The sequence below is a fragment of the Mastigoproctus giganteus genome, chromosome 7, assembly GCF_048544385.1.
Source record: "Mastigoproctus giganteus isolate SK-2022 chromosome 7, ASM4854438v1, whole genome shotgun sequence".
NCBI classification, from domain to species: Eukaryota; Metazoa; Arthropoda; class Arachnida; order Uropygi; family Thelyphonidae; genus Mastigoproctus; species Mastigoproctus giganteus.
The window spans coordinates 149928397-149943430 of record NC_143581.1 but is presented as its reverse complement, the minus strand read 5'-3'; the positions used below and the strand labels follow the sequence as shown (position 1 = coordinate 149943430).

Sequence of the window (15034 nt, the reverse complement as noted above, 5' to 3'; positions counted from 1 at the left end):
GATCTGAAGTCTTGGGTCAGGGAGTCGATCAACGTTTTCTTTATTTTTCGCTAGTTTTGTGAGTTACATTTGTGATGAGTTTAAGAACCACTAGATGTGGCTTTGGAATTAGTGTCTTCCTAGGAGTAGGCTTGGAAGTGGTGGTTATAGTTGTAGCTGTGGTTTTATTCCTAAGCGTCTCTGACTAGGTCGGGGCGTGCTGTGGCATTTCACTTGACTCGCCTTGAAGGTATGCCTCTAACTTGGCAGTAACTCTCTCGTATTCTACCTGAGTCTTATATAGAATGGACTTCAAGTTGGTCCATAGGGAGACGCTGTCAGCCCGAAGCCATGTGGTCACTCTGTTGTTCTGTTCTTTTAGGAGGTCTTCCAGTGCGTGCCCGAGGACGAGCATCTGCTCCGGCACATGGCTCTCCGGAAGGGTTGGATCTAAGGTGTACACTTCTTCGATAGTTTCAACCTGTTGACTTTGTTCTGGTTGTTTCTTGTCAGGATGAAATTGGTACCTGGTTTCCCTACCTATTTTAGGGACTGTTTGCCTTTTATTGCGTTTTTTAGAGAGTGGGGCTGGTTTCTGTTCGTCAGCGCCGTCTCTTGGGGGATCCTTGTAGAGGATAAGAAAAGAAGAATTTTGAGAGGTCACACCACAAGTCCGTGCATTAATTAGGAGCTGCACAGCTCTCTGTTGAAGATTTGGGCTGTAAACAACAAACAGTGTTAACTGAAATACCGTGAGAACTGCTCAATATGATACTGGCCAGGAAACAAAAAATTCCTAAAGACAAGATAAAGTAAATATGAGATCCGAAAATATTTTCAAATGTTGAATTTTGAACTACATAATTTATTATCTGTTCTTTGTTAGATCACTTAAATAAGTATAAAAGGATCGTGTCAACTTATTGTAGCACGTTAGTTAACGTATGCAATACGTTACATTTCAAGCGCATTTTATCGAATTTTTTCCTTTTTCTGTGATTACCTGAAGTGAAAAGCAAAAAAGTTATCTTCTTGTCAGTTAATTTCTAAGATTATAACTTTATAGAACACACTTAATAAAACTTACCCGTTTATTTTAATTACAACTGTATAATATTTATAACCCTTCCCATATGCTATATATATATAGAGAGAGAGAGAAAGAGAGATTTGTCGAGCCATTACAAATTTTAATGAAATTTGTAATGGCTTGACAAATCTTTCTATATGAACCAAATATTAAATGTCAATTAAATTTGTTCACTGGGAGTCACTCTGTTACATGCGGACGATTGGTGAAACAGACGGAAGGACACTGTGAAGACAATAGGCACTTATTCATATATGCTAACACCTTCAATAAGGTGATATTCCTTATGTATGTATAGGTATGAAAAAAAATATTATTACGATTTATTACGCCTAATATAGTATATATTTTTTAATTATTCGAATAAAATTACAACGAGATCATCTGTGTGAATCGGGAATTTGGAGGTAAGCGCTGTTTCTTTAAGGATTAATAAGGGAGAAGCAATTCAACTTTGTTATTAGTAACCATTTCTACCAAAATTAAAATGTCTGAGATTTTCCCCTTGTAAGAGTACTTCCCTGTACAACTTACTGTTTTACACAAAAGCTATCTTCAAAGCGCTGAGTTCCTTTAGCTTGTGATTTTCATTTTACTCGACTGAACATGATTCTTATTTTAATTTAATTTAATTTAATTACTCTGAAGTAAAATATTCTCCCAGAAACAGCAGAAAATGCTACGGGGGGTAAAGTAACAGCCAGTATCTCAGTTACATAAGGAAATTACATGTTAGTGAACTTATAGTAAAAAGTAATGTGAACTTACCGATAAAAAAAAAAAAAAAAGAAAAAAAAAAAGAAGCTTCTTAATGACAGAATTTCAACACATTTTAAATCGGGAAGTGGATTAGAGGACTAGCGGGTGTTAGGCAGGGTCCCAGAGATCAAAATATTCCAGATCATTATTCTTATAAAAAAAACTACTTAGGAGCATCCGGAGTGGAAAATAGGAACAACGTGGTATGGACTTGGCACAAAGGGATATATTTCTTGAATACTGACTTTCTGTAGGCCTTGTCTGCGCTTATCGCCTCACTTCGATTATTCAACTTAACGAAGAATTCTAAAGAATTCTGGCGGAACATCCTTTGAACGTAGTTTCGTCTGTTTGCTTGGGACTGATAGGGTGAGTTATTATTCCGGAGTGTTCTAAGACTCACTGGGGGATTGGCATCTATGTCATGCTTGGATTTTCATACGTGAAAGTAACCTAGCATAGTGATAATGTTTGTTTTGATCTGATGATACTGCCCAGAAGTCCATCCTTGGGAATGGGTAGAATGCTTCTGGAGATGCTAAAAGATGTTGGCACAATGCGGTTCAGTCACCGCAGGATCCAGTAATCAATGCCAAAATGCAATTTTAATCAGAGGCCGTGCAGCAGAGGCCGAAAGGGCCGAAGCATACAAGACAACTGGGCACATGCACCATGCCACGCACGAATGATTAGGGTGGGATGGTAGATACTAACGAGTTCCTGTTTACCTCTACGTAGAATAGTCAGAGTTTTTTCTTTCTGATCTGGTAAACTGTTCGTTGAAGGTAAGCTGATCATTCCACACCATCTGAATATTAATGATACTGGACTCTCTTGATGGGGTGACCATCTAGGCGAATATTGAAATTATTCTTCTATCTTTTTTAATAAATGTTATTTACACTTACCTCGATGATTGAATTTCCAGCCAGTGATATCTCGAGAGAAGCATTCATAGGGATTCCGAAGCACCTCAATCATCATGTGTGGTGATAAACCCCTTCAGATCATCTCCGTGCGATTTGAAGTCTTTGTGCACATTACAAGGTAATAACTAAGGACTGCCGCAAAGACAATTGCAGAAAAAATGCATTCCCCCATGAGGAACCGTTCTGTTAAAGTTGAAGATATATGAGCATCCATCATGAGCGATGCTGATTTCGAGATTATTCAACATTTCTATATTTATATCTAAAGAGCAAGGAGATGATCCAGAAATTATTTGCCGGGATGCTGACGAGGGCATGAGTGGAAAGCTTATCGAACGTCGTTTTAATGTTGGGAAACAACATCGATTTGGCTGCCGCTGTTTAGGGTTTTTTTTGTTTTTGGGATCGAGCTGAAAGTCACAAACAGATTGGTAATCTTCAGTCTATAATTCAAGGTTGAACGTAGATAACTCGACCAATGACAGAAGTAGTGATCGTTGGGGTATCTCAAAATTAATTTTTCAAAAACCTTTTAATGGGTGATATCATCTAGATATCGGTCTATAATCCTTATATAATTTCATTCGGTTGTTTTTGAGAACAGTTCTTGTGGTATACAGTTTCCGTTTGGTGGGAATACAGGCCGAATTCAGAATTCCTTTCAAAAGTTGAGGATTACATCAACGTATCAGCATTACAGCAAATTCTCCGAGAAGGTTAACGAGAACTCCTGCTCTTTGAACTGGAAAGGGCAGGAGTTGCCTGCTACAACAGAAATAGCGAACGCATTAGCCGTATCATTTGCCAGTATATCAGCAATGACCACGTACAGCCCAACCTTTCAAAAAATTAAGGCATCTGCAGAACAAGATAAAATAAACTTATCTACTATGGTATCACACCAGTAAAATCAGCCATTCACTTTAACGGAACTTTTAGAGTATCTCAATGAAACGTCTACTATTGCTGCTGGTCCGGATGGAGTCTGTTATATAATGTTTTAAAAAAAAAAACTTAATAACCAACCAATAAGCTCCCTGTTGAAATTCTACAACCGAATATTTTTAGAAAATACTTATCCGCGCTTCTGGCGTCACTCAATTGTACTAGTTTTTCCTAAGCCAGGGAAGGATCATACCATTCCACATAATTACAGGCCAATTTCACTGAATAGCTGTTTAGGAAAAGTCTTAAAAAAATGGTTCACTGGCGGTTAACGTTGTTTCTGGAAGGTTATTGTTGTCCTTAGAGGACTCACCAGTTTTATCTCAGGAACTATCCGAGAAATGGATATGCTTCTTTGCCTTTTTTGGGGTAAATAACCGATCTGCATTGCATTTTGTTGACCTTCCAAGGAAGTCGTTTCCCTGTCATTTAGTGGTACGAGTGCAGGATTACTAGGGAGAGGGAATTGACTAACCACATTGCTAGTTAATGCGACTTGTTCAGGAAGACAGGATATTATATTAAGGATTCATGTCGTTTTCCAGCGTAAATAGGAGCATGGAGAACAGCCAGATGGAATAAGGCTGCCGCAAATTCACACTGAGTAGAAGCAGGGACATTAAATGAGAAAGGTGAAACGTAATTTCTTTGGAAAAAAGAGACTCATTAATTGTATGGCTTGCTATTGCAGTGCTTTCAACAGTTTGTAAATTTCGAGTTTTTTTTCGAACCGAGTTAGAGAATCTCTAAGAATTTTATAAAGTCTTGAAAGCGATTTTTTAAACGCATTCAATGTGTGAGTTTAAACAATGAGTCCTAAGATATCTTAGGATTCAGTTTTAAAATGTCCCTTCTGTTTGAGTAGCAGCTTCAATGAAATTATTGTTCGTTTTGATAAATGTACATTATCAGCTCTGTTGCATAATGAAGCAGATAGTCCTACAGCTTCCCTCTGATTGGACAGATTACGGGTAGATGAATAGGCAGCTCATTATTGAAGCTGAGGAACATCATAAAGTCAGGAGCAGCGGATGCGGTTAACAGTTGAGTTGCCTCGTGTATGAGTTTAGACTCAAGCCATTTCTGCGGCTATGAGCTTCTCAACGCAGTGACCTTGCTTCCAATAACAGTTCAAGTTGAATCAGAAGAATTTAGACGATTGGCTGTGGAATTATTGTGTTTTTCCCCCCGGATTACATAAATGAGAAGCTCGGATCGACTTGGCATTGAAGGATACCTAAGCTAAAATTTGGAGTCTGTGTCCCTGTAAGATAACGTTTGCACGTTGTGTTGGGCATTGCAGAATTTGTTCAAATTAGGACCAGTATAGTTTTGATATTCGTGTATACTTCTTTTTCTTTAATGTATCGTACATTTACCAAAGCTTGAACACAATTAATACCAAGTACTGACTGTGTTCTCTAATACGTCTTGAAATATCAGATTATTTCTCTTAATATAACTTAAATATGTCGAATTTCATATGTAAGATAAATAAATATATCCAGGAAGCAGGCATTATGTTAAGTTTCTTCCTCTCAGTAGATAATATTAGCAGAGTACACATTTTATACAATAGTGTTTTTATAACAACGCATCTCGTTCATAATGCTTCTTATTAAATCTTTTTCTTTATCAGAAGGGGCCTGCTTTTTTTCACGTACTTTAATCGGCAAATAGAAAGTAATGAGCGCTTTCAAATCCCTAAATACCGTAACTGAATAAACTTCGTTTTACTCGTTGAGGCCAGAGCAATACAGATAATTACTGCTTGTTTATTCTTTTCCCACTCTGCTCTGTAGCTAAACATTTAATGCATTTTCTCCAGGGCGTGGAACCCAATTAAATTCCTCTACAAATTCTTTATTAATATCCCTTTTAATTTAGCAATTTAAAAATGTTTTAATGTAGGTTTTTTTTGTACTGAAAACTGGTTGATTTTTTCCCACTAATTTTGTTACCATTCTTAAATTGCTCAACTTCTCTTTTTTTGCTCTTTTTCCAGTTTGGTTAACTTATCGCAACTTCAGTTATAAGTCAAAAAAGAGCAGATGCGAATTAGAAATAATCTAATTTCTGCTTAGTTTCAACAACAGGAGATTAAAAAAAAAAGTTTGGTTTTCTTTTCTCGAGTGTATACTTTGTTAAAATAAACTGTGAAATTTTTGAACTTAATTTCCCAAACAGTACATCATAATTACACAAGTGATACAGGAAAAGGTAAAATGTCTACGTGACATTAATAAAACTTAATAATAATAGCAATATTCCAAAAAAAAGATTGTATTTTTACAGTAAAACAAAAGAAACTGTTTCTTTCTAAACATTGCATTTCAAAATAGAAATAAAACATCAAGGGAAATTAACTTTAGGGTGTCTCTCGCTCTCTTTTCATTTTTTTTAGTTAAAGTACTCTCATAGCTTTGTCTCTCCTCCTGAGATTTTATCTTCGTATATTTAATTGCCTCATTTTCCGTTTTCAGTATAATCAAAATGTCATCATGCAAAATCTTAACAATGAGCCATGTATAATAAATCAAGTAAGTGATTTAATATTAATAACATTTTTGTTATTTATAGACCATTTCATTTGTAATCAGATTTAGATAATGCTCTTTGGTAAGCGTACTCTTACAGTTACTACTTTCTTAAGGAGGTTTCGTTCTTCAGTAACGCACGTATTTCGTAAATTAAAGGTTTGCAAAAATGTAGAAACACAGAAGAGGAGAATCCATGCTTTCTTGTTTAGGATGGTGATTATAGAGAGAGATTTCGTGTACAGAAAGAGAAATACACCCACGGTTAATGATGGGGAATCGTCAGTTGTAATGATAGAATTCGGACAGCCGTCCTCTGGTTATTATGCTGATTAACACGTTTGAGTAATATTAAATGCTTTCCAAAGAATAACTTTGAGAATGCCCACCAGGCAGATTTGTAAAATATTGTTTTGAATTGAATTGATTCATTTATTTATTTAAATTAATTAATTGAAATTAATTAATTTAAATATTTCAGTATAATCAAAATGTCATCATGCAAAATCTTAACAATGAGCCATGTATAATAAATCAACAACAATCATTTTATTGTTGTTGATTTATTATAGTTCTAGTATCAGTAGTTCTAATCCACATATCCTTATTATAAAAAAATATATTACCTATTTTATTGAAAATGGGATCTCCCAAAAGAGCTATGCTCTTCTGAATGAGACCAGTTTGCACTTGATTATTGTGTTCTATCTTATGTATAATATGTCTCATGTTCAGCGGCTTCAGAACGTCAGTCCAGCTCCATTTCGGTACGCTGTAATGAATACAGAACTCTGTAAAAGAACAGAAATGTGTGTAATGTTATGTTTGTGCTGTGTAGTTGTTTATGGCCATTTAGTCACTAGGAATGCGATCACCTGGAAAGTGTCCGCTACACCACGAGGAGGTAGGCGAGAACTAAGCGTAAAATGTGTTTGACTTCTGGCACTAAAATCACTGTCTGCCCTAATGGGCGAAATCCCATACTCACTGGAGGTAGTGCTATACTAGTGGGTGGTAACAACAATCCCGCACCCACAGCCATTCAGACTAAGGGTATCAGCAAAAAGGAAAGAAAAAAGTATATATAATAAATAATAAAGGAAAAAATTACATTTAGTTAAAAAAGAAAGAAAATTGCGTGAATAATAGGGGAAAAAAACGACCTGTCAGGATTTCAGACATCTTCAACATAAATTTTTAAACAGACTAAGAAGTGAAACATTCCTAGATAAATGGGGCTATCGCATTCAAAATTCAACGTTTAAGGTCATCAGTAGGTAGTTATACAAGGTCTAAGAGTACATCAGCAGATGGATTTTAATAAATAATAGTGCTTAGGCATGAAACAATCAGTGAACTATGGCACAAAATAAGAGTGACCATGGCAAGAAGTAGATATGAGCATCATAATAATGTGGTCAAGTAGTTGACATTTCAAAGTCCAGAAGATGATCTTGTAGTCGTAGTTTGAATTTGTGTCGTTGAAGTACTAGGAAGTAACAATTTCCTTTTGTTTAAAAATTCAGTATAGAATTTCTGTAGGGCTTCAAAGTATGCAGCATTTTCAGTAGAAAACTGATTCATTACCTTCAGAACAGAGTCTCACCAAATTCCATAAAATGTCTTGAATTAGAATAATTGTTGCACTGATACAATATATGTGATCTGTTTCTTCTTCACCACAAGAGCATAAATTAGTGTTGATGAGTCCTAATTGGAATAACTTAGAGTTTATGGATTCGTGTGAAATAGTTCGATAGCCCATTTGTCCAAGGTCCAGTCCACGCGTTCTGAGTTTGTACTTGCTGGATTCTTCTGGCAGCGCACGCCTTGGATCACCTTGATACAGATCAAGTGTTATGCAGCTGTTAAAGCATAGTGATTAGAGATATACGCCTCCCGCAGTTGCAGTCAGTTGTCAGAACCGTCTGGAGCTACGCTAGGCTCATAATGCCAAATATTGTTTGTTGGAGGCATTTTTTGAGTGGACCGTACAGTGAACTTGTTAAGTTGCTCTGTGTTCTCTGTGTTATCAATTCGATAGTCGAACTAACACGATTAATAAGTAAACGTTTATCTACTCCTGGATTATGAGCGAGGATGAAATTCTAATATAAAAAAAAATGAATATTAACCTTGGACTGGAGCTCTCTATTACTAGCCGCTTGGTATTTCATCAAAAGTTCAACCTATAAATGGTACGGTGAAACCAAAACGACCGTTTTAGAACGTATTGGTTGGTCTCGACTGTTGGGAAACGCTATCTGTATATTTCACAATTTGATAACGAATAGGATCTTTAAATGCTTACTACCGATTTAAATTATATTAAAACTGGACTACGTTGCTTAACTTCTTTCACGTTTCACTGGTGAAATCATTTTGAGGTTACCTGTCAATGGCATATTGTAAGCTTCCGAATTCAGGGGGTTCCACTTAGGATAAAATAACCCTTTTGCCTTCTTTACCCGTTGTGGATAAAGCTCCAATTGATTGCAGGGATTAGCTCGTGCACTGCACACATAGCTAAAGTGATAGTGATAGCTGCCTTTCGCAACTAGCCTCGAAGCAACTAGCTTTAATAAATGAGGAACGTATGGTTTCATTGCTTGCATTTGTCTTTCTGGTGTAGGAATTTTTTTTCTTAAAAAACTTGTCATATTCATTTACACTATTTCTCCTCTGATTTTGCCACTTGCGGTACAATATAGGTTTCTCTTTCTATTTTTGTAACGTGCTAAATTCCATTTTTCATTCAAGGCACTTTTCTCTCTTTCGGTTTCCATGGCAAATTTAATTAAATTATATTACTTCATGCGCATCACTGGAACATTTCTGATTGCCGGATGATAGCTTTCTCAGAACGGTGGATTGCAATCATTCCCCTCTCTATCTCCAGGGTAATTGTAGGTCCCTTTTCCTTTCAATTAATTGATGTTTAAATCTTATTGCTGAAGTTTGCTGTCGGAATATTCCAATCCCCCAGCGCCACAAGAAACAGATAAAACTATACACGGCATAGTTAAGTGTAATATAAAAATGTATAACAGGAGAAAAAGTTACGAATCTATCCAGAGTTTATCTGTAACTGATACCAAAAGGCAATTCAAAAATTAAATCTAAATTAGAATAATTTGTAACGCGTTGTGGGTTTTTAGAATCGACTATGGTAGATTCAAGAAAGCTAAGTATTTGGGTAGGCGTAGCCTTTGAATTGCTTGATATTGCTTGGTGGGGACATGGGAAATGTTTAGCCGTATCTATTAATTGCTAAGCTAGAAATATATCACGTTCTCACAGCGATTTGAAGGTAACTTTCTCTCAATCACTGTAACTCTTACATTAAATCAAATATTAAGGAACAGAAGACAAATTATATGGATATTTTCTCGCATGATCATCTGAAAAATAATATAAACTCTTCTGACAAGTGGACACAAGACTGCATGTAGCCATTATCGCTCCATTCATTTTATTTTTAAGCAGCATTACCAGAATCACATCTTTCTTTGCTATGGAAGCATCCTATCTCTGCTCTTGTTCGTTTACCATTTTCAAGGGTTTCACTGAACTTGTTTCATGTTTAGTTGGGTGCTAAATTCGAATTCAACAAATTAATCTGTTTCTCTGAAATTATCAGAAGCTAGAACTGTTTATAAAATATCCACTGATGATTTTTAAACGGCTCAATAATCTTATTCTCTATGCTACTATTAATTTTATCAGGAAAAAGTTTTTTTCCCTTTCTGTCCCTCCGCTCCCCCTCCCCCAAATAACTATGAAAAATGTGAGTTGTCTAAAGAAGTACGACAGAGAAAACAGTTACAGAATCCTCTTTTTTTATATATAACTTGACTTTTCTAGAGTACGTTTTCAATGCATCATTCCCCTTTGTTTCTATTATGGCGCTTCACGCGTAATCTCCAAGACTCTTTCTTGCGCTTTTTGGCCTAGTTTTTGTTCCTCTCCTCCGGCTCATCTACTTCTTTACGAGAAAAGTTTCTTTTGTTGTGGCTTTGCGTTTTTTTTTAAAAACTCATCTCCTTTACAATATCAAAAAGAAGGAAGCTATTAAAACATTTGGGAATTTCAATGTCTCAACAGAAAGGTATCTTTGAGGGGGGAAAGACGTTAGTAATCGAACTTGGTCATATATAACGGTTCTTTGAGTGAATGTTGATATTTAAATATAAGATAAAGGGATGATTGTAAAGTTAATGGTAGAATAAGAGATTTTGTACGTTCAGTAATATGTATTCTGAAAATAAAACAGCGGATTCATTTTCTTTGTACCTATAAATAACAATTAATCCTCCAGTGGATACTTCCCACCGCATAAATGATGAATAAATAAATACTGTAGTTGAAAAACTGCAGGATTTATATGTTTATTATTTGAGAAACTGGAAATTTATTCTGGCTTGTTAAATGAATATGGCATAAATATATAATGTGTTCGTAACAGCAGAATTTGACAATTACACAGAAACTGAGCAGTGTTTAAATATAAGCATTAAAGAGAAATATTAAATTATAAAAAATATAGCATTTACAATTAGATTAGTTTTAATACAATGTGAAACGGTTAAAAATTTATCCCACTTGTAATGCGTTGTCTAAGGAGTCCCATCTTCGAAGAAGTCGAGCTGCATGGAATTCGCCTCCCACATCAAGGATGTTAAGAAGCTGTATCGTCATATTTAGTTCGATGAAAATTTGTATGAAATAGTGAGTAGTCTCTGGTGCTAGAGTCAGACGCCTTAATGACGTTTTCAAGAAGGGTAGGACAGTCCACATTGGCTTTGTTTAGTTTTTAAAGAAAATATAAGTCGATATATTTTCTTCAGTTGTTGCAGGAGTTACGTTCGAAGACGGCACATTCGTCTACGTTAATATTCGGTGTGGCATGTGACCTTGTTCCTGTAGCAGAGGTATTTGGTAAATCTTCTTTGGCGTTTTTCATTATCTTCCACTATAGTCGAGAGATGTGGATTCTAGATAGCTGATGCATACTCTAGAATGGGTATTACCAGTTAAGAGTAGAGTACAATTGTGATGTAAATTTGGATCCGTACCTTAGAATAAAACTTATCATTCTATGTACTCGGTTAGTAATGTAGCTTATTATGTTTATGGAATGACCCATTATATTCTGTGATAACTCTGAGGCTTTTATACTGTCAGTTTGGACAATGGAAAATTTTTAAAATTTGTATTGATACTACTACGAAAAGTAAAGGACCCAGATTGGATCCCTGAAGGACCCCAGAATACAGCATGTATGGACTTATTTCATACAGCATTGTATGAAGCATACAGCATGTATGAAGCTTATTTGTAATATATTGTGATCCATCGTGAGGACAACTTTCAGTTCATGATATTAGAGATCCACCAATACCATATACTCATTATTTATGTAAAAGTAGATCATGGTTCATATAGTTAAAGGACCGTGGAAAATATTGTGTAGATCTTCTTCTTCTTGCACTGATTTTTTAAGCGCTACTGAAATAGATTCCCTTAGAGCCACACATATACAAAAGAATTTAAAGAATCACGTGTCATCGGCTCTCACTAGTATTCTGAAAATGACCCATGTGAAAGACCGATTAAAATCAAAATTAATAAAGAAAATCTTCTAGAGCTCTCAAAAATCTTCCAAAAAAACCGCAGTTAGCAGTATTTACGTTTTTGAAATGCGCCATTGCATTTTTTTCGAAGTTACGTGAAGTGCAGAACTCTGAAGCTTATGGAATTATTAATGTATAAAACTGATCTTCCGGGTTAAGAACATTAATACTTTGAAAATGTACAGAGCGACGACTATATGCTCCACTCGGCTATTGCTGTTTGAAACGAACTGTTTCTGTCATATACTCAGTAATCACTGAATTATGACCAGCTACCTCATACCGTGATCCGTTCGAACAGATAACAGCCGCTATTCGCCTAGGCATTGACTCCTCTACTAGATGTCTGACGTCCGTAAGGACATCAGACATCGAGTAGCAATGAAGCATCGAATAGCAATGAAGACGTCCGTAGGGACCTACAGCCATACTACCTGCAAGGCTTTCCACAGTTTCGGAATAGATGACGGTTGCGTGTTCATATGCCTTACTTTCCGTTCCAAAATATCCAACAGATGTTCAATTGGATGGATGTCAAGCGAATTTGGAGGCCCGTTAAAATGAGTGATACTTCATTGTGTTCCTCTAACCACTCGTGCAGAGTGCAGCCCCGATGACAGTGCTCATTATTCCCGTTTTTTTCCGAGAAAAAATGCAACATGGCAGGATACGCATGGTCCATTTAGAATTTTCAATAGAGCTCACAGGTCTATTGGAAATTCTAAAGGTTCTTCGGTCCATATGTACTAGGGGGTTCTTGTTCTTTCCAGAAAAAACATGCCCTGTATTGAAACCACCTCCACCTGCATGGATATTGGGCACTATGCATGAAGGCTCCAAGGACTGAAGTTGTTTGCTCTACACACGAAAGCGTCCATCGGCGTATTTCAAAGTGTGTTAGTTGTCTGACGGCACCAGGGGTTTCCCCCATCTCCGCGTTGTATACTCTATTTGTGTAGCACAGAACTCTGTGTAGGCCAGAGATTTAAAATGTGTGTGGAGGGGTGGATGAATGAGTAGTGTTGTGTTTTAGCGTTGTTCTTATCGGCGTGTTGCAATAGGTATTTGGACTCATCCAACCAGAACACTCATTTTCAGTCCTCCAGTGTCCAACAAGTTTGTTGACGACACTATAGCATTCGACATCAGCTGTCGTATTAGGCTAAATACCCCGTTTCTCGCGTGATCACCGAAGTTAAGCATTCACCATCGACGACGATCAGCGGTGAGCAGAGGGTGTCTCTTGGGTCATCTGCTGTGGAATCCATACGTCTGAGTGTGCGGCTCATCGCCATTTGGGATATTGTTCTTGCATTTCCTATATTGTATTGCCATGTCAACTATCGCACAGCGACTTGCCATTGAGTGCGTACAACACGCTGCACCCTTTGCTCACCATAAATATCCACCTTGCATAATCCCTTCAGTTCTGTCGGCGGGAAATGGCTTAACCCATTCGACACTATTCTTTGTACACTTTAGCCACATGGGCAATGAGCAACCGATACGACATACCGTTCCTCCACACACGGGGTGGAAAAGACCTGAATTCGAATCCCGTCGATGACGGGAGGAATTTTTATGGGTCTTTTTCGCAATGTGGCTGAGTTAGTCGGTCTCAGGTGGGGGTAGCATTGTTTTTTTTTCCGGAAACTGAGGATTTCGTCCAGCAAACAGAAAATCGATCACAGAACACACGCACTTTACAAACAATATACAGGGAGCAACATGGCCTTAGTCGCCGATGCTCCTAAATCTCAATAACAACATCAAGGCGTGCCGTTTCCTATATGGAAGCTCCCGACGCCCGAGCTCCCACAATCATGTCCTCTTGAAACTCCATAACATCTTTATTATTTCCAATAACTGCTATTTTATCTCTTTGACTTGCACGACCAGATGCAAATTACCATTGCTCTAGCGTACGTAGCTGTTCAGCTTTTTATATTGCGAGCTATACGGCATCATCCATTATAGATATGGTGGTCACAATTCTAACCAAGTACCTTACAACAAATCTCTTTGAAACCCTTTCCAATATTCAATGAAAGAGCGTAAATCAGTATAAACATTCTATACATAAAACCCATATGGTAATAAAGTTACATATAGAACTTAAAACTCTTCTTGGAATCTTATTTCAAATAAGAAGGGAAACCTCTTTCAAACGATCTCGGATGAGGCATCGACAAGATAAAAGCGAAAACGGCAATGTGCCGACCGCACAGAACTTATTTATTTATTCATTCAGTTTATTGCTTTTTTCACAAACACCCCTAGAACAGCATGCAAGCTAGAAGGGTGCAAAAAAGGAACCAACAGAAAATAATTACAATAAAAAACAATGACAGTATTGTTCTATAGAAATATGTACAATTGACATTTACATAAATATAAGGAATTGGACAAACTGGACTTTAGATAGGAGAGTTCATTGGTTCCTCGGATCAAGGAAAAAACACAGTTGGTTCTTTCTTACTACACATCTCCAAGGGGTTAAGGCGTGGCTCATGCTGGAAATATATTGTTCAGGAAGGAAAGGTTGTTTTGTTTCAATCCTAATGGAAACTAAGCATTCTGTCTACTTCTGTAACGGGATCTGGGCCACTTGGACAATGGACTTTTTTTCCTTTCGAGAGGCAACCGCTAGAGGTCAACAGCTGACATCCGGAACACAGCATTCCTGAGATGTATGATTAATTGGTCTGGACCTTTCTTTTACCAATCTCGATCTGGTAGTTATTGGACAGGATGGTATACACGCGATGAACAATCTTTTACATAAAATGTCATTTTATTTACCAGTACACTTTTAATTTTGAGTACTACTGAAGTAATTAAAGTTTGACCAATTTTTTTTAATAATAATAAATCGAGGTACAGAAAGTTTCAGAAAAAAAATTATAAGATTAAACAGTAAGACAATAATGAACACATTCAATAAAACACAAAAGTATAATTTCCTGTACTGCTGGTTATGGGGACATTGTTGTATTTCCATTAACTTATGATTACTGTTTTGGAAGATGTACAAGTTTTCACATTTGAAACAGTATTATTATGGTTATATCCACAATATCTGAAATGAACAAATAGAGCTCCTTTCCACTATTGTTCAAATGTACCTTTTCAGAAAACCATCCAATTCTAACATGAGCTGTA

General features: G+C 36.7%; 1 protein-coding gene across 1 annotated transcript in view; it reads left to right on the top strand.

The window, feature by feature from the left end:
- The window catches only part of LOC150083257 (V-set and immunoglobulin domain-containing protein 10-like), a 571635-nt gene that overhangs the window by 197085 nt on the left and 359516 nt on the right, over positions 1-15034 (top strand). The gene's annotated exons all lie outside the window — the stretch shown is intronic.